Source organism: Vombatus ursinus, unplaced genomic scaffold (genome assembly GCF_900497805.2).
Source record: "Vombatus ursinus unplaced genomic scaffold, bare-nosed wombat genome assembly UNPS02014818.1, whole genome shotgun sequence".
Lineage (NCBI taxonomy): Eukaryota > Metazoa > Chordata > Mammalia > Diprotodontia > Vombatidae > Vombatus > Vombatus ursinus.
The window spans coordinates 8,170,878-8,197,624 of record NW_020954596.1 but is presented as its reverse complement, the minus strand read 5'-3'; the positions used below and the strand labels follow the sequence as shown (position 1 = coordinate 8,197,624).

The window sequence follows — 26,747 nt, the reverse complement described above, 5'->3', positions numbered from 1 at the left end:
TTAAACTCAAAAGCATATGGAAGTGATTGTTGATAATTCAAAATAAATTAATTAAAAATTTTTTAAAAAAAAGAATACCTGACTCCAGGTCTGGCACTTTCCACTGTGTCACCTAGCTGCCCCAGCCCTGAACACAGTAGGTTCTTAATAAATGTTTTTTGAATTTATTAGATTGGTTTGAGTGGGGAATCTGTTTTTAGCAGTCTCTAGGGCTGCCAACTTTAGGATTCAAAGGAAGTGTTGGGGACTGGCTACCCCTCATGTCTACTCTTTAGGAAGTTTTCCTGCCCTCATTCAAAAGTTTATTTTCTTGCCTCTTTCAATCACCTCTCCTGACCTCTCTCTTGAACTCCTGTACCAAATTCTTTCCAACAGTCTTGAGTCTCATCTCCCTCACGTTCACAATCTATAGGAGTTGTTTTAATTGCATACTTTATTTTTTTCATTTTCATTCTTCTAACTTTGTACTGATTTTGACCTAATGAGTTGGTTCTCTGTTACTCAGGAATAACTCACATTAGTAATGAGTCATTTCCTATCAGTTAAAAGATAACAAATTTCAAAATTTTTGGTGTTGTTATTAGCTGTGTCCATTGCCTTCCGATTGTTTTTATCAAAGAAAGAATTCATGATACATAACTATAGGCTTTTATATAGTCTATAAGTTTTCAAACACTTTTATTCCTTACTCTTGAGCTATATTTTCCAACATATTTTCCACTGTCCTCCCTCATCTCTACTTTTGAATCAAAGTCATTGAGTGTCAAAGTACATGTTGGTTTATTTTGGAGGATCTTATTGAGTTATTCATAGCATTCTTCATCCTCTGCTGTGGATGTTGGCTTTGTCTTGCACCCTCTTATCACCTCCCTTGCGTCCCTTTTAGATGACCTCCACATCTATATATTCAGTCTTGGTTCCTTTTCCTGAGTGCAATTCCTATTTCATCAACTGCCTATTGGACATTTAGAGCTATATGTCCTGTAAGCATCTTAAACTCATCATGTCCAACATAGAACTGATCTTTCTTCCCAAATTCATCTCTCTGCCAAGCCGCCTCCCTATTTCTATTAAGGATACCACCATTTTCTAGTCATCCAAGTTCATAAACTTGGTCTTGATTCCTTACTATCACTCACCCTATATATCAAGTCAGTTTCCAAGTCTTATCCATTCTGTCTCCAAAACATTTTTGCATATGTCTCATTCTGTCTATTCAGACATACACCATTCTAGCTCAGGCCTCATCTCCTCTTGCCTAGACTATTACAACAGCGTCCAGATTGGTCTCTTTGCCTGAAGTCTCTCCCCTCTCAAATCTGTCTTCCATGTAACTACCAAAGTGGTTAATACATGCTGAGGATCAGTCTAACTAAGTCATAAAGGCTCATCACCAGTACTTTAGCTATTTGCTAATAAATTATCTGATGGAACAAATTAAAATACAAAATGTCCCCATACTTGGTTCCACACCCCCACATCTCCTCTACAGTGTTGGTAGCAGAGAGCTGGCAAAAGCTACAGAGATCTGACTCTTTAACTCCTCTGCTCATTAAATTCCAGTTGTGCCATAGAAGAAGAGAGAAGAAAAGTTCTTCTCTTTGGAAGTTAAAGCCCTTTACAGTCTGGCTCCAACCTATCTTGGAGGTAGCGTGGTGGAAAGAACGCTAGATTTTGAGTCAAAAGCTCTGGTTCATATCTTAGCTCTCTTCCTTGCTACCTTTGTAACACTGGGCAAGTCAATCAACCTCTCTCATCCTTAGTTTCCTCAACTATAAAATGAAAGTTTTAGACTAGATGACTTCTAAAGTCACTTCTAACTCTAAATCTATCATTCTACCTTTCTAGCCTCCTTATGTACTTCTCTCCTTCACATTCTCTGTGGTACAGCCAAAGTGACCTTCTTTCTGTTACATATGACATTGCATCACCATCTCCACGCCTTTGCAGTCCCCTGTGTCGAGAATGCATTTCTTTTTCACATCTACCTCTTAGAATTCATTGGTTCATTCAAAGCTCAACTCAAACACCATCCTCTGAATAAAGTCTTTTCTATGTACCCCCCAGCTGTTAGTTCCTCTCAGAAAAATACCTTTATTTTTTAATATATAGTTACATGTTATCTCTATCAATAATATATAAGCTTGTTGAGGGCATAAAGTGTCTTTGCATCCCTAATGCCCACCACAGTACCTGGAACATAGTGGGCTCTTAATAAATACTTGCTGATTGAATGATCAAATGGAATTATTTTTATAGTAGTCATTTTGACAACTCTTATCATGAGTACTTCAATTTGAGGTGACCAAATTTGGTGCTTTGGACACAAAGTAAAACCAACTCCACTAACTCGTCTGTTTTGTTCTTCAGAGTGAATGTGTAAGCCAACATTTGATGGCAGCTTATTTTTGTCTTTCGGTCTGGTTTAGAGAAGGACTGTCAAGATTGATATAATTCAGTTGCTCCAATAATATGTCTAGTAAATTGGTCACAGGGCAAAGATCTCATATTTAAGTACCAACAGTTAATTTATTTTTATAGATAGTACTCAAACTCATTGAGTCTTAATACTCTCTGTACTCTTTTCCATCTTTCTGCTACCATCACTGTAGGGGGGAGGTTATGGGGAGAGGAACCAAGTATGTGTGATATTTTGTATTTTAATTTGTTCCATCAAATAATTTATTAGCAAATGCCTAAAGTACTGGTGATGAGCCTTTATGACTTAGCTAGACTGATCCTCAGCAAGCATATATTAATTAAAACACTAGAAAATGAAAGGATTAATGAGCTGAGCCAGGAAATTTAAAAACAAAACCACTAGAAAATCGTAGCTACAAAAGAAATGCAAAAAACTCTTAAAATGAAGGGAAAAATAGATAAAATTAAAAATTTCATAGAACTGATAAAAACAAAAGCTTTTAACAACATTTGACAAATTCCATAAACTATTTGCTAATTTGATTTTGAAAAAGGAAAATCTAATTTCCAAAATAAAAAAATGAACCAGAAGAGTTCACAATGAATAGAGGAAAAAAGATATTTGTTAGAAACAAATATGCATAATTATATTGCAGCAAAACTGAGTATGTAAAAGAAATGGGTGATAATCCATACAAATATAAAATATTTAAATTAACAAAACACTAAAAAAGAATCTTAAATATTCCAATCTCAGAGAAACTGAAAAACTGCAAATGAACTACCAGAGGTTAAAAAAAATTCCCCCTTTAAGATAGATTACAAGTGAATTCAGCAGACATTTAAGGAACAATTAATACATATACTACAAAAATGGTTCATAATAATGGAGAAAGAAGGTACCTTAACTTTGCCTAAAAGGCAAATTCCCTTTATGAGACATATATGGTCCTGAAACTCAAACAAGAGAGGTGTAACAGAGAAAGGGAACTTTAGTTCAATCTCACTAATGAATTTTAATGCATTCATTAAATGAGGTTGTAAGAAAGGGACTACAGAAATATATCCTGAAAATTATTCATTAGGCTCAAATGGAATTTATACTAGAGCTGCAAAAATAATTTATCATTATTAAAACAATCACAATTACACAAACATCAGAAACTACATGTTTATATTAATAAATAAAATGATTAAATATAGCACATCTCTGTTAAAAAACAAACAAATCTTAAAGCATAGTCATGAAAGTGCTCTTTAATATGATCAAAAATAGAGATCTAAAATCAGAAACAAGCATTATTTGCAATGGAGAAATACTGGAAGCTTTCCCATTTCTCACTACTACTTGAAATAGTACTAGAAATGCAAGCAATAGCATTAAGGTGAGAGAGAAATTAATTATGTAAATATCAGCAAACAGTGTTAATACTAACCTTTTTTTTTGCAAATGATATAACACTTTCCTTAGAAAAACAACAGATAATCAGTGAAGAAACTAATCATTATGCTTAAATTAGCAGAATTCAAAATAAAGGCACAAAAATCATCAAGAATTTCCAAAAGAGACTAATAAAAATCGATGAAGTGATATAAAGGGAAAGTACATTGCAAATAATTAGAAAATGCTTAAAATGTGAGTTAATTGCCCATGGTATAGCTAAGACACAGGTGAATACAGTTACAAAATAATTTATAGAAATCAATCAATAAACATTTATTAAGCACCTACTCTGTGCCAGGCCCTGTACTAAGTGCTGGGGATAAAAGAAGAGGTAAAACACAGTCTTTGCTCTCAAGGAATTTATAATCTAATAGGGGAAGCTACATACAAACAAAGGTAAACAAAGAAATGGAGAGATTCATAGTTTATGATTAGACTGCAGTGATAAGAGTTTTTTAAAAGGTTGTTGTTACTTACTGATTTAGTGCCATACAAATCACACTACCAAGATGTTACTTTTTTTTTTTTAAAGGCAATTAGGGTTAAATGACTTGCCCAGGGTCACACAACTAGTAAGTGCCAAGTGTTTGGTCTGAGGCCAGATTTGAACTCAGGTCCTCCTGACTTCAGGGCCAGTGCTCTATCCACTGTGCCACCTAGCTGCCTTTTTTTTTTCTTAGTGCGACAATTGGGGTTAAGTGACTTGCCCAGGGTCACACAGCTAGTAAGTGTCAAGAGTCTAAGGCTGGATTTGAACTTAGATCCTCCTGACCCCAAGGCCAGAGCTCTAGCCACTGCACTACCTAGCTGCCCCTCAAGATGTTACTTTTTAGAATTAGATAAAATAACAGTATTCATTCGGAAAGACAAAAGACCTGATTTGTTTTGCTTGACTATGCTTATTTGTTACATGGATCGTGCTTTTCCCTTTTTTATTTGGGCGGGACAGCAAATTTAAGGGTTATGTGGGAGCTAGCAATAATGTAGCCAAAAAGGAAAAAGAAAAGAAATAAAAGAATGTTATCGAAGCGTCTTAAAATATAATGAAGAGAAAAGAAGGGAGAAACAGACAAGCAGGACATCTTTGAAAGTAACATTTTGAATTTATTGTATATATTTTTTAAAAAGCAAACTGGATTTGATGAGAGATTTGTGGTTTCATGTATAATCCTCTTTTTCTGTTTTGCTTCATATGTAGAAATGTTCTTTTTTTTTTTCAATTTGGTTTTTGTTAAATTCCAAAAAGAAAAATCAAAGGCCAAGAACATAAAGGGAAATAATTTTAAAAAGTAACAGTGAACTTTTTTTTTTTTAATACAAGATCAAACTACTGGTGGAAGTATTCCATGTTTGACAAGAACTTATGGAAAAACTGGAAAGCATTTTGGTAGAAAACATTTAGATCAGTATCTTATTACATATATTATATATTACATAATACATATATAATACATATATAATATAATACATATATTATATATTACAAATTACATATTATATATTATTTATATATATTACAATGAGCTCCAAATGAATAAGAGTCTTAAATATAAAAGATCACGTTATAAAATTAAAGGTGAATGAAAGGAAATCCCTCCAACAGTCTCAAGTCACATCTCTCTCACATATGCTGTCTGCAGTTCACTGGTTCGCAGGTTTCCTCATCCAATCAAGAGTTTCATCTTCCTCTGAAGCATCACAGGTCTGTCCCTCAGGAAAATTGCCCTAGGCTCTAGTAGAAGAAGTGCCTACTATGGTACTCACTTTCATAGCAATAATATTTTCATCAAAATATACTGTGATAGCAAAGGAAAGATGTTATCTTCATTACAAAAATAGGAAATGAGGAATAGAAAACTTAAGCCTTGAATCTTCACCATGAATTAGTGGCACATTTGGAAACACAATGCAGAGAGCTTGCTTTTTTTTTTAAATGGAGTTCATATTTTTGTTATTAAAATGAATGAACCCTGGCATAACCTATACATTTCATTCCTCTTAATGATTGATATGATTGGTTGGCTATTTATGATTTAGCAGCAATCATGAAGCTGGCCAAAGTGAGTATTGTGGCTTTAGTCCAATTTGTTTACTACTTATAAATACAGTTTTAGAGATGTGTGATACTTATTTCTTTAAATAATTGCATAAAAGTACTAGGTAATCAGGTGAAAGAAATACTACTTCCTCTGAAGATTGCTTTAGCTGCATCCTAGAAATTTTGTTATATTGTTTCATTATCATTTTCTTTCACATGAATATCATTTTTTCCTATGATTCATGCCTTGACCCACTCAGTATTTAAGATTTCATTGTTAAGACTTTGTTTGAATCTGTATCTTTTATGATCCCTAAACCAATGATTATTTTTATTGTATTATTATCTGTAAAGGATGTATTTAGTATTTCTGCCTTTTTAAATTTGTTTGCAATATTTCTGTGCTTTAATACATGACCAAGTTTCATAAAAGTTCCACATGGTGCTGAGAAATAGGTATATTCTTTTATAGTTCCATTTAGAAGATGCCATAAGTCTTTCTATTGTTTCTCTAGCAATTTTTCTGTTCTGTGTTAAAAAATCTTTCTACAGACATCCAAAACTGAAAGAAGGATGTTGAACTCTCTTATCACTATTGTGTTACTTAATCTTTGTATCCTCTTGGCTCAGTTAATGTTTCTTTATGAATTTGGCTACTATGTATATTTATATGTTTAATACTGATATATGTTCAATACTAATATTGATGTGTTGTATATGGTTCCTTTCAGCATAATGTACTTTCCTTGTCTCTTTATTTTTGAATCTTTGTTTTGCTTTGCCAGATGGCATGATTGCAACTCCTGGTTTTTTTTTTTTGATTCACTTGATGCAAAGGAAATTTTTTTTTCAGCACTTCAATTTTATTCTATTTTTCTTTGTTTTATAAATATGGGTTTGGTTTTTTTTTTTTGGTAAGGAGCAGATTGCAGGGCTTTGTTTTCTTGTTCAATCTGTCACCCTTTTTTGTTTTATTGGATTGTTTGATCCATTTACATTTAAAGTTATAAAAGTTCAGTTTATGTTTTCCTCCATTTTTCTTTAATATGGTGGTTTTCAAGTAATGGTTTTTTCTCTCTTCCTCTGTAAACACAGTACAATGCCTCTTCAGTTACTTTAGTTTAATCTTTTTTTAAGATGGCCTTATTCCCCCTGGTTCTTCCCCCCACTCAAATTTATTTATTTTCTTTCTCTTTTGAGTTTTTCTTATTAATTCCCTTTTCTTTCATGGATTTTTTCTGACTAATTCTCCCCCTCTTTTTTCCTCTCATTCAATTGAATCCTCCTTCCTCTCTTGCCCTTCATCTAGTCCTATTTATTAGTTTGGTTTTTTTTTTTTCATTTTCTGTGTCCCTTTGCATAATGGACTTTTGTCCATCACTTCATTATCTATCCTCCCTTTTTGTCTATGCTAGACCCTCATTTTCTGGTTCATGGTCCTTATACTTACCTAGTTGCTCTCTCTTCTCTGCATTCCTCATTGATTCAGAACTTCTTAGGTAACCATTCTGGGTTCTCCCCTCTAAGCAGTTTCTGTCACTACCTTGGGTTCCCCTATTTTCCATTGTGCCTCACTCCCAGAAAATGCCAGTTTCTGTATGTAATAGGACCCCATGACAGAGTCTCCCCTTCCCCTACATCCCCAATTATGTAGCTCACCACTGACCTCTTCCTTCACTCCCAGTCATCTTATTTTCCCTCTTTGTCTCAAAATCTCCTCCTTGGGTCCACCCCCCCCCCCAATTCCTTAGATGTCAGTTGCCCCCAGGAGCTCTGACTCCACCACCTGAAGCACTGTGAATGATCTCTCTAAGCACCAAATCCCCATAGACAATAACCAGTGCAAGGTCTCCATCTCCCTTCACAGAACATCTCTCTTCATTCATAGAAGCATTCATTAGCGTCACCTTCTCCTGTCACCAAAATGAGGCCTCCCTCCTTTTCTCTCCCCTTTTTTAATCCCTATCCCCACCTCTTCACCCACTTCCCTATATGTTCTCTTCTTTCTGAGAGACCAGAGCACAGCACATACTCCCCTCTATCTATGAACTCTCACATTTTGTAATTTAGTCCCACAAAGAAATATTGATTCACTTGTAGGTGGTGTACCACAAGTTTCAGTCCATAATGCCCTAGCCTCACCTGTCTTTGATCAACTCCACCTGGCTTCTGAATTCATCTTTATCTCCTTGTGTACATTTAGAAAGAAATCTTGTGATAGTATCTTTGATGTCTGTTGCTTTCCTTAGCTATTGTATTCATTCATTCCTCCTGCATTTTTGTTGTCAGAGATGTCTGAGAAGCAGATAATCTTCATGTCTTCAGACTTCAGGTCTGTTTTTTTTTATCTAAGAATGTTTTAAACACCACCTTTTTTTCATTTATGATTAAACTCATATTTGTGGAGTAGGTCACGTTGGGCTGCATCTTGACTTCTCTAGAACACATTATTCTAATTCCTTCTGTGTTTTCTTATAGTTGCAGAATAGTGTTATGTTATTCAAATTTCCTTTTTTTTGTATTTGAAGGCCTTTCTCCAGGTTACTTGCAGAATTTGTTAGGTTTTTTTCTCAATAGAATTGTTCAGTTTAATCAATAAGTATCTTGAAGTTTACAGCCTTGGGTGTTTTTTTTTTTTTCCAGGAGGTAATCTCTGTATTCTTTTGGTTTTACCATTTTGTTTTATGTGCTCAGAAATTTTGGGTTTTCCTGTATTATTTTTTGTATTATGGTGTTCACGTTTCTTGATATATCATATTCTTCTTAAATTGTCTTTATGCATCTTGTAGTTTTCTTTTAATGGTATTGCTTTTTGCTTCTTCTCTTCCAAATTGTTCTTTGCTTCTGTGTACTTGCGTTCCAATCAGTTATCCTCTCTTTTGTTTCTTTGGTCAGACTTGCCACTGTGGACTCAAGTTTTTTATTCTGCCAGTTATTTCTCCTGTCCAGACTATAAATTCTGCCCTCAAACTTCTCATTTCTTTTTTAAACCACTCAGGAATAGTGTGTGGTAGTTTCTTGCTCTCCTTAATATCTACAGTGTCTCCTACCTCGTCAGATGTTCAATCATTTTTCTTTGCTTTAAATTATTTATTATACATGTCTGAATTTGTTTACTAGATCTGCATGCCCTATTTCCTTCTGCTGACAATGTTTTCCCTGTTCATTTATCTGCTTATGTCCAAGGTCTTTAAGTTTTCTTCCTCTTAAGATCCTTGGTAATTTCAATCTTTTTTCCCTTATATTCCCTTTTTGCTAACTTTTTTGAGTCTCTCCCCTCTGTGTTTTCCCTGGGACCTGGATTTCAGATCATCTCAGCCTTCTCTGACACTAGACAGTTCCCAGTTCCTCAGCCTCAGGATCTGCCCCAACTGACTGACTCCACTTGGATGCCAAGCTCCTTCTCTCAGGCTCAGGCCCCAGACCCCTCCACACACTAGGTGTCCAGAGCCGTTCCCTCTGTTCCTCAGTTATTTGGCCCACAGAACACTGCCACATTGCTGCAGTTGCAGCCTGGGCAAATCTCTGCCATTTGGAGTTTGATTGTCCATGACACTAGGAGGAAATAGGGGTCAGGGTATAGAATTGAGCTCTATGCAAGCTCGGACATGTAGCCTGCACCTTTTCCTGTGTTCCTCAGCTCTCCTACAGAGCTCTGTTTTAGTTCAGAACATTTCTGTGATGTTGGCTATTATGATTTCAGCAAACCTCTGCATTTTGGAGTTTGAATCTCCTCAGCGCTGGAGAGGAGGTGAGGATTGGTGTCTGAGATTGCATTGTGTTGCAAATCCATGGGTTAGGTCAACTGGAAGTGGAGAAGCATCCTTAGTGAGCTTGGATTAGTCATTAGTTCATGGAATTTTTACCTTTGAATTCTTGGTGTTTTAGACCAGGGCTTCTTAAACTTTTTCCGCTTCCCACCCGTTTTCACCTTTGGGATGCATTTGTTGTTGTTGTGGGACTTGAGGGCATGTGCAGTGCAAAGTGTGCATGCTTTGTGTTCAGAACCAAGGCTGCAGTGAAGTTGCGTGATGCAACACAGGCAAGCGCTGCTAGAAACACCTCCGATTCATTACACGTTTGATTGCTAATTAATTCTTGGTTGTTCAACATTCAGAAGCCTTTTACTGTTGCCAAATTTTTTGCAACCTCATATGGGGTCGTGACCCACAGTTTAAGAAGCGCTGTCCTAGACCATAAAGACACATGAAATTGCTTTATCTCTGGCATGTAATTTATATTTTGGAGAGGTTTGAAAGGTTATTGAGGATGAGAGAAAATATCTAGCCCACAATCGTATTTGTCATTTGACCCCAGAAATACTACTTTCTAGTGAGGAGTGGGGGGAAGAGGAAGAGGAAGGTAGGATTGTCGAAGAAGACTCTAGAGAGGACAAGGCATCTGAGCTGGGCCTTGAGGGCTGGGTAAGATGTTAACATCATAGGAATTTAGAGCTGGAAGGAGCCATATAGATCATCTAGTCCAAGCCCTTTATTCTATAGATAAAAAAAAACAACAAAAAACCTTAAGTCTGGCAAAGGGAAGTTACTTGTCTAAGGTCATTCAGTTAACACTGGTCTTTGGTTAATAACCAGAAGATCTGGGATTGTATTACAGATTCTCTGACTAGAAATCCATTGTTCTTTCATTGAGCCATGCTTTGAGGCAAAGAGGGTCAGGAAGGGCATTTTAGACATAGATCACAGTGTTAGCAAAGTCACACAGACATCTATTACTGTGTGATTTTTTTGTCTTGATTTTAAGCCAATGCCATAACAGTTTTCTTGGAAGAAATAAGAGTAAAAATATTAGAGACACTGAATAGAAATGAAATATCTATTAGAACAGAAACTACAGAAAGGAAATATAGTGCCAATCTTTAAAGAGATGAGCCAAAGTGATATGGGAGGCGACAGACTCGTCAATTCATTTTACCTTGATGTTACAGAATCTGATTGAAATTTTAATAAAAGGACTTATTAAAACCAAACTTAGATCAAGTAAAACTTGGTAGAAGAAAATACAAGCATATCTCTGTCCAGGAACACTGTGGTAGATTAACTTGTCAAACCTTGTTACTTTTCTTTCTGTAGATATTGCTGGTTCTTTGGTCTTCATTTTCCATATGGAGAATGTTTGGTGCATTGAAATAGAAATGACCTTTAGCTAGCTGTTATCCTTGCTTAAGGACACACATAACTAATTGTAGTATCTCCTACTGCCTAAAATTGGATAGTAGGAGTGGTGATGGAGAATTTGAAGGGACAGAGCCAGTTATAAAAAGCCTAAGAATACTCAATTCATAGACATAAGAACCACTTTTTTATTCAGCGGCCCTTCTCAACAAAGAAAAGAGCCTCTAACCATATTTTTCTTAGGATTTAAAGGTGGAAAGGATCTTTAAGGTCATCTAGACCAGTGGTATCAAACTCAAACAGAGGAGGGCCACTAATCCATACATAAGGATCCCTGTGGTGCATATATATTGATTTAGTTTTAAAATGTAATATTATCTATATATTTTTTAAAAATTATACATTATTTTCTTCCAATTACATATAAAACAATTTTAACATTTATTTTTTAGAATTTGGGTTCCAAATTCTCTCTCTCCCTCCCTCTTCTACCCTCCCCCATTGAAAAAGCAAGCCACTAGGTAAAGAACATGTGCAGTCCAAGCAAAGCATATTTCTATATTAGCCATGTTGTAAAACAAAACACATACCAATCAATCAATCAATCAATAAAACTAAGACAAATAAAGAAAGTAAAAAAATATGCTTCAATCTGCATTCAGATTCCATCAGTTCTTTCTCTGAAGGTAGATAGCATTTTTTTCATCATAAGACTTTCTGAAATGTGTTGGATCACTGTATTCCTGAGACTAGCTAAGTCATTCACAGTTGATCATTGTACAGTATTGTTGGTACTGTGTACAATGTTCTCCTGGTTCTGCTCACTTCACTTTGTATCAGTTCATGTAAGTCTTTCTAGGTTTTTTTTTAAAAGCATTCTGCTCATTTTTATAGCACTGTAGTATTCCAGCACAATTGTATACAACACCTTGTTCAACCATTCCCGGTTGATGGGTATCCCCTCAATTTACAATTCTTTGCCCCCACAAAAATAGCTGCTATAAATATTTTTGTACATGTAAGACCTTTTCCTTTTTCTTTGATCTCTTTTGGAGTACAGGCCCAGTAGTTGTATGGTTTATTTAGTATCCTATAGCTATTAGATAATATAATTAGTAAAAACAGATGGAATAAGACAGCCCATCTGTTATTACTCACTCTTGCTATGTGACTGACCATAATCCCTTTTCCAGTCATATGTGTAATTATTGATATTTTTATATCACTTCTGGAGTATAAGTCATTGTTGGTAGTATGTTCTATCTTTACACCATACCTCTCTTCATTGCCTTCTGACATTAATATCTTTGATCTATAGTTTTCTTATCTATAAAATAGCAAAAATATTTGTACTTCCTACCCCATAAATATAATCAAGTAAGAATGCATGTGAAAGTACTTTGTAACCATAAAGCATTACGGACATGTAAAGTATTACATAGAACTTTAGAATTTGAAGAGACCTTAGAAATTATCCAATCCAATCTAATCTACTTATCTTTACAGATGGGGAGATTGAATTTCAAAGAGGGAAACACATTTGCCCAAGGTCACACAGAGTTATTGGAAGAGTCAGGGACTAGATTCCAGGTCTCCCAACTCCTAGTACTGCTTTTTCTTCCACTTTTTTGTTCTTCCCCACCTCGCTCTTCTTTTTTTCTTTCTCATTTTACTTTTGCAGCTTGTTAAATCACAGCTCATTATAACTTCATGTTTCCAATAACAATCCTTCCCGAATTAGCTTTATTCAAACTATTGCTGATGAACAGTGGAAATTTGGCTTCATGTTTGTAGTTTGATCCAGGTGGAAAGTAGGCAAAATATTCCTTCCACTGCAATAATGACTGACTTCAGTTAGAAAGTGCAGTGGCCAAGTGCTGGCTGAGACTCCAGGTGGAAGTTGTTTAATTATTTTAAATCTAGACTTTATTTTTGATTGCAGCTTTGATGAAGGAAAAGCCTTTTTCTTTCCCTTTCCCTGTCGACTTGCCACTCCCATCCCATGTTCCTTGTCAAATCAGGAAGAGAAGTGTCGAAAGACTTCGAGTTTCATAAAATAAAAGCACTGGGTTCAGCATTGAGGGTTGATTGTTGCTATTCTCATGATGGTTAAGATTCTTATTAATAATAAGAGAAAAAAGCATCATTCTTGTTTTCAGGTATAGTCACCCTGTTAATCAAATTTGAGATCCGTAAGAGGCTCATTACTTTACAAATTATGGCTGAGTTTGAAGCTCTACAGAAACATTTAAATGAACAGTCCAACTGCACCAGAATTCTTTTTTTGTTGTTTTTTTTTTTAGCTGAGGCAGTCGGGGTTAAGTGACTTGCCCAGGGTCACACAGCTAGTAAGTATTAAATGTCTGAGGCTGGATTTGAACTCAGGTCCTCCTGAGTCCAAGGCCAGAGCTCTATTCACTGCACCACCTAGCTGCCCCACCAGAATTCTTTAGGAAGAAAATAACTTAATGTATAGTGTACTATGATGCAAAAAGGAGTTAAAGTTTTACAGGAAAATTTGGGTCCAGAGCTCATTGACACTGTGGCTGAACTACCTTCCTAGAGGGAGAGTCAGCAGCTAGCCAGGCAGTTGAATGTGTCCCTGCCAGCCAGCAGCTGTCCACATCTGAGAGGAGCAGCAGAATCTTTGCGTTGTAGCACAAGCCCAATGCACAGGGCTTATCTTAGCCAGAGGAGTCATCTGTGATAAAATACTCTGTAACAAGAAGCTCTTGTCTGTGCAAATGTACAAAAGTCATGTTGGGAAGGAGTTTTTAACAGTCTTTCTAACTTTTTAGCTTATATTTTATTATAGGTGCCTTTCCTTTTCATTATAATGATGGCTAGAAAATAATAGATACTTTATTAGACAGATTTTTAAAATGTTTTTCTCTGGATGCTCTTATGAAAGCTGTAGGAATAGTATCCTGAGGACAAGCATGCTTTGGAGATATTGCAGGTTTAGTTCAAGACCACCACAATAAAGTGAATATCACAATAAAATGAGTCACATGAATTTTTTTGGTTTCCCAGCACATATAAAAGTTAAATTTACACTATACTGCAGTCTATTAAGTGTACAATAGTATTATGTCTAAAAAAAACCCATGCATATACCTTAATTAAAAATGTTTTATTGCTAAAAAAAAAGTGCTAACCGTCATCTGAGCCTTCAGTGAATTGTCATCTTTTTTGCTGGTTCAGAGTCTTGCCTCGATGTTGATGACTGCTGACTGAACAGGGTGGTGGTATCTGAAGGCTGGGGTGGTTTTGGCAGTTTCTTAAAATAAGACAACAATGAGGTTTGCCACATCAACTGACTCTTCCTTTCACTTGAACACTTAGGAGGCCATTGTAGCGTTATTAACTGGCCTAATTTCAATATTGTTGTGTCTCAGGGAATAGGGAGACCAGAGGAAAGGAAGAGAGACTGAGAACAGCTGATTGAGCTGTCAGAACACACGATATTTGTTGATAAGTTTGTTGTCTTACATGGGTGCCGTTTGTGGTGCGCCAAAACAATTACAATAGTAACATTAAAAATCACTAATTACAGATCACCATAACAGATATAGTAATAATGAAAGGGTTTGAAATATAGTGAGAATTACCAAAATGTGACACAGAGACATGATGTGAGCACATGCTGTTGGGAAAGTGGTGCTGATAGACCCGCTTGATGTGTGGTTGCCATAAATTTTCAATTTGTAAAAAACGCAATATCTGCAAAGCACAACAAAATGGTACACAATAAAATGAGGTATGCCTGTACTGAAAATTGCTTCTCCTGTAGGAAACTGATAGAATTCAACTTCTAATGGGAATTTTAATTTTACTATTGAGAATAACCTTGAGCTAACCACTTAGGCCCTCTAAGTCTTGGTTTTCTCAGATGTAAAAGGGGATAATAATACTCAAACTACTAACCTCATAGTGTTGTTGTCAAGAAGCTGGAGATGCTCAAACAAAGACTAGATGGCAAGTTGTAAGGGATTGTTGTGGAGGGGGATGTATCAGGATATGGGAATGAACTTGATGACCCTTCAGATTCTTTCCAATCTACAATTCTATTCCAAGGTTGTTATTATTATTTCCTGGTACTGTTATTTTTTTCATGTATATTGCCTTATTTCCTCAACTAGCTTATAACTTCCTCAAGATTATGAACCATGCCTTAGTTACCTTAACTTGTGACTGCAGTACAATGGCTTATACATACAAATCATGCAGTAAATATATGTGGATTGATTATTTTGTTGGAAGCATTGTCCTCCATAACGTGCTATGTGTGTGTTTGTATATATATGTATGTATGTATATACATACACAGACATATATATGTGTGTATATACATACACACATATATACATATGTGTGTGTGTGTATAATATATATAATATATATATATATATATCTCTGTGGCGTATTTTAGACTGTTCTGAAGAGCAAACATATTTCTGTTTTCAAGGAGTTTGTAATCTAATTGGAGAGAATATACAAATTAAAAGAGAGTAAAAATGTGTGAATGATATAAAGTCCTCTCAGAGTTCACAGGAAGGAGAGATCACTTTTGGCTTAGAGGACTTAGAAAAAGCTGATTTATGATTTATGACTTCATGCTAAGTGGTATTTCCAACCAACTCCACACTTTTCTACCAGATCCCCTTATCTTGCTATTATCTTCAAATACTCCTTTCTTCATGTCACTTTCTTGATCAACAATTTTCAGTGATTCTTTATTACCAACAGGGTAAAGTTCAGACTCCTTACCTATTATTCAAAGTCCTTCAGGTTTGGGCCTGAATCTACATTTCTTTATCATATGATGACCGCCTCTTGGGCACCCTGTTTAGGTAACAGGAATGTGGTATAATTCAGATAAGCAGTTCTAGTTCTGGTAGATTCTGTGAACCTATGAAAACCATCTTCCATCACACATGAAGGAAATGATCTATGTCCAAACACCATGGCTCCTGCTGAAGTACTGCCCCTTCTAGCCTCAGCCAGGCTCTCCTATGATCTCTTCACTCATTCTCACTACGTGGTGGTGTTTTTTCTAGCAAGCAACAACATGCTTCCGCTTCATCGGTCAAACTGACTTATTTATTGTCATCAGAACATATGTTGAACTTTTCTTCCTTCTTACCTTAGCTTACATTCCTGCTTTCACCTGGAATGCCCTACATCTTCCTCTCAGTTAGAATCTTTCACACCCTTTAGAGAACCTTTAAGCCTCACCTCCTCCAGAGTGTCTTCCCTCTCTATCCTATCTGGATGTTGTCTTTTCCTTCTTTAAAGTCCTAATGCTTTTCTTGCCATACTACTCAATTGGTAGAGTAGTTTAGCTAAAAGTACACTAGATTTGGAATCCAATGACATGGGTTTGCATCTTGCTCCTACTCTTAAGAACCATGAGTTGTTCGAGTCACTAAGCTTTTGTTTCCCCATCTGTCAAAAGCAGACAATTTTTACACTACAAGTGTTGGGTATGTTTTAGAGCATTTAGAGGAATTTGAACAGCTATTATTGTTATATCTTAAAATACTTAACACAGTATGAGTGGGAAAGCCTCAAAAACAAAATAAGCTAATTGTTGATTTTGCTGAGGATTGGCCCTCTTTCTAATTTATATGAAAGTTACAATGGAAAGAGCGCTAGACATGAAATAAAAATATTTGCATTCAAATCCCAGCTTTACACCTTACTAATAGTATAACTTTGAGCAGATTACAGTTAACCTCAGACACCTAACCTGTCTGAGTTGCAATTTTTTCATGTGTTGTTCGGTAAGGATAATGATTCAAACTACCTCATAAAGGTCATAGGATCATAGTATAGCAATAATATCTCTCCAACGAAGAGAAATAGCATGATGGGAGTTGAAGTTCCATGGATCAGAATAGAATCTCTTAGATTGCTCTCCTGGCATGAGACTGGGAGAGTTCTGAGTCAGGTGTGTCTGGGAACCATTAATAGTCGGATATAGTTACACTATACTGGGACTCAGAATGGGAATCAAGTCTCAGGTGCAGGAGTTTTGAACTGAACACTGTAGTAGCTGCATCTGACTGAAGTGGTGATAGCAGTTATGGCAAATGTGAGGGAGACAGATATTGAGAGTAGAAGAGATGGGTGGTAAACAAGTTTAGATTATGTCAAGATGGCTGGCTTCTTTTCTACTAATGTATATATACTAAGGTGGATGGACAACTAATCATAATATGGGGAATGTCCCACTGCTGGTGAACCCTTTTTCTTGACTAAGAATTCAGGCAGCTAGTGAAGCTTCTTTCCCTCCTTTCTATCTTGCCTTTTGTTCTTTGAAGTTGTTTATCTTTGCTATTTTAATTAATGTCAAAGGGGACCTATTTGATAAAAAGGATCAATCTTAATTGTTTTTGAGTCATTTGCCATCTTATTTGTGAATAGAGAGGCTAAAACAGAAAGTTTTTGGTATTAGTATCAGAGATACAGAAAGAACTTAGGTTCAGGCCACAGTCTAAGAGTGCAAAATTTTCTCTTTATTGAAGAATGATCTAAATCTAGAGCTAATTTTCTGATTTTGATTATTAATATTTTAATTAACTTCCCCAAAATTAAAACTAAATTAGATACTTTGTTTTCACTTTATCTTCGGCTAAAAATGAGTCAGAGTAACGTTTTGTTGTCTGTGTCAAGACTGTGCTATTAGGTTTTTTTTTTTTAACTTTAGTTACCATTTCCCTCTTCCCTACTTGCCAGAGAAAGCTCTTTATACGAGTAGAGTTGAAGACGGTGTTATTGGGGAGTAGAAACTGCCTGATGGGAGGAGAAGAGATATGGCTGGGCCTTGCTGGTAATTTCCGTATGCTGAAGATGGAGGCCATAAGAGGGAGAAGTCCTTCACATTTAGCTTCTAAACCTATACCCAGACAGGCACAAGAGGCTGCTATGGCATAACGAAGATTGAGGATTGGAAGGTACCTTTAGATGACCATCAAGCCTGTTGTTTTCATCTTCTAGTTGAAGAAACTGAGACTCAAAGAGGTTAATCGACTTACCTAAGGTTGCTCCGGTAGTAAGGAGCAAAGAAGAACTTCACAACCAGCTCCTCTGGCTTCAAACCTGTGGCTCTTTCCACTCTGCTATTCTGTGAGAAAAGCACTTTGTAAGCCACGAAGTACCGTGGAATTGTGATTTATTGTTTTTAATTAGCTACCGTATATGTCTAGTTGTCTTTTCATGTGTATCCATCTTATTTCCCCACTAGGTTGTTAGCTACTCGAAGTTCAGAAATAAAGTCTAGGATATTTATATATTTTATCCCAGCTTCTAATACAGTGTATGTACATCCATATACACACATACACTTATCAGATACCCAGTAAACACTTCATATTTGTTGATTTATTTGTTGGTGCTTTAGCATTGTCACCTGTAGTATTAATTACACTGATCATGTATTAGAATATTCACTCTTTCAACAATTGTTAAGCTTTAAGTGACTGATAGATATCGTGTAGAACACTGTAGAAATAGTAGTCTATGTAAGATATCTATATGAGGTACAATACAAAGCCTTCATGGAGCTTAGAGTCTAGGAAGGTATAGGATTTAGATACAGATAATTATAGCACACAATATTACATTATGAGTCCTTGAGTGGAGTGGAACTAGAGTGCAACGTGATGTCCAAGGGATAAATTGTTATCAATTGAGAGAAAAGAGGAATTGAACAGATGAAGAAGAGGAGGATAAACACTGAAAGTATTTTTAATAGCATGAGCAGAGGCACAGAAGTGGGAAGATGTAGGGTGCTCTCAGGGAGCAGAGTTGACTGGTTTGGCTTGAGAATAGAGTACATGGAAGGAAGGACTATGAGATAATATTAATAGGATGAGATTATTCTGAATTGTAATTTTGAGACCACTGTTTTTTATCTTTTTCTTAAACGTTATCTTTGGCTCAGTTCAGAGAATAAATAGTTTGTTTTATTTTGGTGGCTGGACCTAGGCATCCCTGATACAGTATATCTCATCTGGGAAAGGAGACACTTAAGTGAACTCATCTGATCTAATAATATATTAGATGTTATTGCTAATAATTACTGGATCTGCCTGCTCTATCATGAAATATTCTGAACAAAAATGGCATAAAACTCTTAAAGGAAGGTAAAGATAGTAGCACAAAAGCATTTAGTTAGTAGTCCTTTATTTATGGTTGTATAATGTCCTTCTTCCTAAAAATAACTGAACAGTATCACAATGTAATGGGCGATTGTCCTTAGACTGCTTTCGTAAAAGGATCATGGTGATGTCATTACTTCCCAGATCTAGAAAGACTAATGGCAGAGAATTGTGTGTTTTGGTCATACCTGTCCAGCTATCAACCCTTTGTTCCATGAACATGAAATGCAACTTTTTAGGAAGGAATGCTATTTGCTGTGCTTTGAATTTCTCTAAGGAAAGATTGAATTTAATGACAGAAAAGACAGGAAACAGTATATTATCAGAATTCAGAAATGACTCTAGCTGAAGAGATATTACAAGGGTAAGAAGTGACATAAAGAGACACAAAGAGGTAAGACCCAAACATATAGACAAGAAATAACAAAATGGAATTCAGTCTAAACAAATACAAGATAGTACATTCATTCCATGATGGTGACAAGGACCTTGATGAAAGATAATCAAGTTTGATAGCTTGCTCAGAGAGAGACAACTAAGATGGTGAAAGCACTGGAAACCATGCCATAGACCTACTACTTCAATTTCTTCACCACCTATTCACTTTTCAGCCCCTTGTAATGTGGTATTCAAGCCTATCATTTGACTGAAATTGCTCTTTCCAGCGTTACTGGGGATCACTTTAGCTGCTAAATCTGATGGTCTTTTCTCAGACTTCATCCTATTTGATCTCTTGATTGTTAAATTCCTGAATACTTTCTTCTCCCTTGGTTTCTATGACGTTTCCCTTACCTGGTCCTCCTCCTACCTGAATGACTGCTTTTTCTTCAGTCTTCTTTCTAGATTATCATCCATTTCCTAGTTCTTTAACTTGAATATCCCTTTGTCTTAGGTACACTGCTGTTTTTTTCCCCTTCAGGGATCTCATGAGGTCTCATGGGCTCAAGTGTTCTCTCTATGGAATGACTTTCAGATCTCTGTCTACAGTTTGAATCTCTCTCTTATCTTCCTTCTAGGCTCAGCTTTTCCCTAAAGGATTGTTAGTACTCTCTCCCTCTTCAATTTAGTTTGTATTTTCTTATATTTGTGATGTACATGTAGAGTGTAAGCTTTATTGAGTCAGGGGCTACTTTATTCTTGTCTTTGTATCTTTTGGTGTCTATCATAGTGTCTTCTATATACAGTAGTAACACTTAATAAATGTTCGTTGGATTGAATAGGATTGATTGAATAAACAGGGAATGTTTTGGCTAGGGAATGACAGATATATTCAGGTATTTGAAGAGCAATACTATGGAAGAGAGGTTAAACTTATACTTGGCCCCAGAACTAAGAAAAACAGAAGGGAATTGCAGAGAAGAGAGATTTAGAGCCATCCAAAAGTGGAATTTGCATCAGTGAATATTGTAGGGCACAGGTATCAAACACATGGCCCATGATATCGCCAGTGCAACTTGAACCTCATGAAAGTATAATAGGGAAATATTTAACAGAATAAATTAAAATACAATAAAACATAAATAAAATTACATTTTAAAACTAAGTCAATAGGTGATCCACAGGGATCCTTACGTAAGGATTAGTGGCCCCCATTTCTGTTTGAGTTTGTCACTGGTGTTGCAGGAAGAATTCTTGTTCAAATGCAGGCTGTACCAGCTGACTTCTGAGATACTTTTCAACTCAGAGATTTAGTGAGTATGCACTTAATGTGTTTGATATGACTATAGAAATCAGACAATGTGAATCACAGAATCACAGAGTTGGCATTTGAAGTTATTTAGTACAACCTGTTACCCAGATGACAAATCCCCTCAATGATAATCCTGAAAAATGGCCCTTCAGCTTCTGCTTGAACACCTCCAATGACAGCACTTAGCACAATGCCTGGCACATAATCGGTGGTTAATAAATGTTTATTGAATTGACAGCAAAATCAGTACTTCACAAGATATTCTATCATTAGACAGTTCTAGTTGTTAGGATGTACTTCCTTGTATTGAACTGAAATCGTCTTTCTTGTAATGCTCACATATAAGTTGTAGTTATATCCCTTTGAAGCCCTACAGAGTAAATTTACTTCCTTTTCCAAATAACAACCCTTTAATTAAGTCATGTTTTCACTCTGTCTTCTCTTACCCATTCTAAAACTTCCCAGTTTCTTCACTTGTCTTTCATGGTTGTGTTCTATCCAAGCCATATTGTGTTGTTTGTTTTTTCCCTGTGTTTTTCTGTTAGAACACAAATGTTCTTTCAGGGATACTGTATGATTACAAATTAAAATATTGCATTTTCTAAGTAGCTAAACTTTCAGGTAACCCAAAGGACAATGAGAAGATTAAGAAGGCTAAGGCATATTTCCAGTGTGATTTACATTCAAGAAGTGCTGTATCAGCAAAGAAGTGTATGCTTAGAAAAGAATGTGGGGTGCCTTGTGGTGACCACAAAGTATATCACATGGAAAGTATATCACATGTTCTAATGATACCTGTGAAATTTTGAAAAATCTGGAGGAAGATCTCTAGCATGATGGGTAGATTCTTTGTGGCGGATTTATTGAAGAACGTGAGCAAAAATATTACAGATTAAAAAGGCATGACTGAGTCATGATCGGTGTATGATTAAACAGCTCATAACATTATATTAAAGAGCAGGCAAGAACTTTCTGGTCTGTATTGGTCTTCTTGTTGTGATAATGTATTTACATTGGTTGAACTTCTGTGCAAAATTATTATAATTAGTGGTAGTGTCATTTCCATTGTCTGTTTCCCATTTTTCATTATTAGTTACTTTTTAAGAAGTTCAAAATTTGAGTTGCTTCAACTGCACACGTTATCTATTCCTCATTATTCTCAATTTTTACTAATTCTGCCTGTACAGACTGCTGATTCAACAATAACTATCAGTAACAGCAGTAACAAATCTTTCTGTCTGTTAAAATATTATATAATTTGTTTTTTTTTCTTAAAAATTCTTTCCTTAAAATTCTTATAATTTCTTTTCATGGTATAGCCAGTGTTTGATAGAGAAATAGCCATAGATGCAATGCGTTCTGGGGATTTTACAAACAAATTTATATTCTAATCCAGAGTTATCTTTGGTAGACATTTTTCTCAGTTTGACAAGTAAGTCAGACGTTTGCTGACTAAGGTACTTTCTGAACTTTCTGAGCAATTAATCTACTTTGGTTAAACTTCTGGATAAAATTGTTCTAGTCATTGTTGATGTCCCTCTTCCCCGACTCTCCCCCTGAAAAAAAATTTCTCTTCATCCTCAGCAACTGATGTGGGTATGTAAACTGAAATTACTTTCTTAATGGTAATTTTTCAAGTACTTAACATCACTTTTACATTATGAAATGACCAAATATCCCATAGGGCAATGTTTCCTGTTGCCTTTGGGCATATAGTAAAACTAACTCTGCCAGTTCCTTTCTTTGACTGTCAAAGGCAAAGACTTTTTCTTCCATTTACCTGCAACTTCATTATCATTTTTCTTGTTTTCTTTTTAATGAGAATGTGAAGATTGATATAACTCAGTTTCTTTAGCAATATATCTACTAAATGGTCATTGGACAAGTGTCTCATATTTAGAGTAGCAACAGTCAAGTTAAAGTTATAGCCTTCTAAAAATGATTATTCTTAGCATCCTCCACCCCTTTTGCTGCCACTTTGCCATTATTACTGCAGGAGGAGAAGGGGGACACACAAGACTGAGGACCATTTTGTACTTCTCTTTTTATCCCATGGGTTGCCATGGCCAAAAAATTCATTAACAAGGGCCAGCCTACTGATGATAAGCTTCTCCATACTTGGCTAGGTTGGTTCTCAGAAGAGAGGCATAGCTTCCAAGAATAAGGAATTGAGTCTCTTTTTATTCCTCAGTCATCCTTCCTCATCTGAAATACTTATTCCTGGACACCACAGTTTAAGATAGACACTAATGAGCTGAAGAACATTCAGAGGAAGGCAAGTAGGATAGAGAAGGGAGTTTGAATCTATTCCATTTGATAATCAGTTGAAAGAATAAGGAATATTTAGCCTGAAAAAGACTCAGTGGGGAAAAGAGAGATCTTTTTAGATATTTGAAGGACTATCCTATAAAAGAAGAATTAGACTTACTCAGTTAGTCTTATTATTTCTTTGTCCCCAGAGAGCAGAACAAATAGCAATGGATCGAAGTTACAAAGATGTAAATTTAGGCTTTCTGTCAGGAAAAACTTCCCCCAAATTGGAGTTGTCCGAAAGGGGAATGGGATGCCTTCAGAAGTATGAGGTTCCCCTTCCTTGGAGTAAAGGCTGGAGGACCACGAGTTGGAAATGTTATAGTGGATTTCCTTTTGGGTATATATCGGACATTATGACTGCTGAGGTCTGTCTACTCCAACTCTCACATTCTGGGATTCTGTTAAAACACTGGCAGCTTCTAAGGGAAGGGCCAGTATTGCCATCAAATCACAAATCTGCTGAAATACTGAAGTTGAAAATTTTGAAATATTCTTTGAAAGAAGTTATTGTAGTTCCAGGAAGACAATCAAACTTACATGAATTCAAATAGTTAACTATATCTTTATTTACTTTGCTTTTAAAGGACATGTAAGTTCAGGTGTTTATTATGTGAAGAAAGGAATAAACTTGGTTAAAAGAGTGATGTGACTATGTTTGCAATAACTTTCCAGTGTACCTTCCAATAATACTTAATTTATGTACTCTTAAAATATGAACTTCTTATATGCTTTTGAGCAGTTTAAAATATTTATGAAGAAAAGTTGAAAAGTAATAACTAACTTTATCATATGTCTCCATTGGGAAAAGTAAGGGTTAATAGCTTTTGTATAACAACAGACACAAGAACAAAGAAAGCATGGTGAGAAAGCATGTTTATATCTGGATATGAAGAGTATGTAGTGAAAGTGGTATAAATCTCAGCGTTTAAATGATTTCCAAATGACATTGGGCAAAGTATTGAAATGTTCTTTGTTCCCCATGTTTGCCTATTAAAATCTTACCTTTAAGAGCCAATAGAAATGACACCCCTTCTATAAAGTCCTCCTTGATTTCCCTTAAATAATAACATTTTCTCCTTCCTCTGAGCTCAGCACTTTATCTAGACATCTTTCATATACTTTTCTTATGATAATTGCTGTATTTATTTGTATTGGTGTTCTTTCTCCTTCTACAAATTGGAAGATTGAGGGCAGAACCTATGTATCTCTCCAGGCACTTACAATAGTGCATTCAATACAGTAGAGATTTATTAGAAGAAATAAATATACTTCTATAAAACTTTCTATATTGAATGAATGAACTGCTATTGAAGAAAGCAATCTTACACTCCCACCTAATATTTTGTTTATAGTTTTTTCCCTTCCAATTCTTCTTTATGGTGTTTTAAATAAACCCGATATTTAGACCTTTTGAGTCACTAATGTATAACCCTGTCAGTCATTCACACTAAAATTCCTGTTTATTACTGTTTGTGATCACTCCAGACAAAGCTGACACTTTAAACATATCTTTCTGAACTGGAAAAGGCTGCTACAAATGAAGAGTTTTCTATAAATAGAAAATTTCCCACAGATGGATTCTCCTGAGTTCTGGCAAGGTTATTGTCTGGGTTTTCAGGGAAAGACAGTCTTGTTTAGATATGTAGCATAACCATTCTTTTTAGTATCCCTCTTTCAGCTGAGCATTGTGCATGCTGAGACTATATATATGTATGCATGTGCATATATACATATGTACTTATGCATATATTTATATATGTGTATATATATATATATATGGTTCTGATATTCATGCTTAAATTTGTATAATAATTTACTTACTTTGCCTTTATCTTGAAGATTTAATTCACAGACTTCTAGGAGTTAAATCATATTTGAAATGAATATTTGGTTATATTTCTTACACACAGAATTGCTTCCATAAATGCTTCATGGTGGTGTGGAGATGATCTAGGAGGCAACAGTACCAGAGGAGTATAAATATTGCCCAGACCTATAGTATGTGCTTTATAATGGACTTTGTGACTGTTGTCACAGACTACATGGATAAGTGTAGGGATGCTTATTATCAGATTATTGGCTACTAGGAGATTAATTTTTTTGGCAATAGCAGCTTATGAAAATTACCTGTTTTGGCATGAGGTTGGGGGTATGATTCGTATTAATGGGGGGAGTTCGGATACTGATGAAATCTCAGCCCTTTGACAGGTCATGTTCGTATTAGTAGAAGTATGTCTGTGATTCTTCATAACCAGAAAGGGGAAACAAGACATTGTAAGAAGTCTGTGGTTAGGCATTTCTTATTTGAGATGTAGCTTCATAGATGCAAATAATAATAATAAAGAGGCAGCATTATTGACTTTCTGCTAAATCCCAACTGACCTTCCACAGTCATCCTTGAGACTGTTAGTTGAGAACTGATATATCCTGATGATTCGTCCCTACAATGGGGTGAATAGCTTTGAAGACAGAGGGGAGCCAAGAAGAATGGAAGAAACAAGAGCATCTTGAGAGATAATTAACAGAGGGAAGGCACTAGAATTGAGGGATTCGGGAAGGAGAAGCTGAGATTTTACTTAGAATGTGAAGGAAAACAGGAGTCAGAGATGAGGAGAGATAACATTCGAGGAATGGAGAACAGATAAAGAAAATGCCTGATACCAAGAGATGGAGTGCCTTATTCACAGGATGACCAGGAGACCAGGGGTCACTGGATCAAAGATTATGTGAGGGAGTATAAAGTATTAGAAGACTGGAAAGGTGGTAAATGCCAAACAGGATTTTGCATTTGATCCTGGAGATGACAGGGAGCCAATGGAATTTATTGAGTTAGGAGATGACATGGTCAGACATGTGCTTTAGGAAAATCACTTTGGTGGCTGAATAGAGGTTGGCCTAGAGTGGGAAGAGAGGTGTAGCAGGCCGACTGACCATCAGGCTATTACAATAGTCCAGGTGTGAGGTGATAAGGACCTGCACCAGAATGGTAGCAGTGTCAAAGGAGAAAGGGGGCATATTAGAGAGACGTTGCACTCTCTCCTCCTTGATATTCTCATCTAAGTTTTTGAGACATCACTCTCTCTTGCTTCTTCTCCTATTGATCTGACTGTTCTTTCTCATTCTCCTTTGCTGGATCCTCATTCAGTAATGGGGAAGTTTTAGAAGGTTTGGGGAAAAGATAATGAATTCCGTTTTGGACATGTTGCATTTAAGACATCTACTGGACATCTGGTTTGAGATGTCTGAATAGCAGTTGAAGATGTAACACTGGAGGTAAGCATAGAGGTTAGGACAGGATAGGTAGATTGGAGAATCATCAGCCTAGAGATGACTATCACATCCATGGTAGCTGTTAAGCTCACTAAGTATAATATAGATATAGAAGAGGACCCAGGACACAATACCGTGAGACACCTAAGGTTAGAGGGTGAGATCTGAATGAGGATCCAGCAAAGGAGAATGAGAAAGAACAGTCAGATCAATAGGAGAAGAAGCAAGAGAGAGTGATGTCTCGAAAACTTAGACGAGAATATCAAGGAGA

At 36.0% G+C, this 26,747-nt stretch overlaps 1 protein-coding gene across 1 annotated transcript in view; it reads left to right on the top strand.

Annotated features, from left to right (window-relative positions):
• POLN (DNA polymerase nu) overlaps positions 1–26,747 on the top strand; it is a 312,741-nt gene that overhangs the window by 106,808 nt on the left and 179,186 nt on the right. The gene's annotated exons all lie outside the window — the stretch shown is intronic.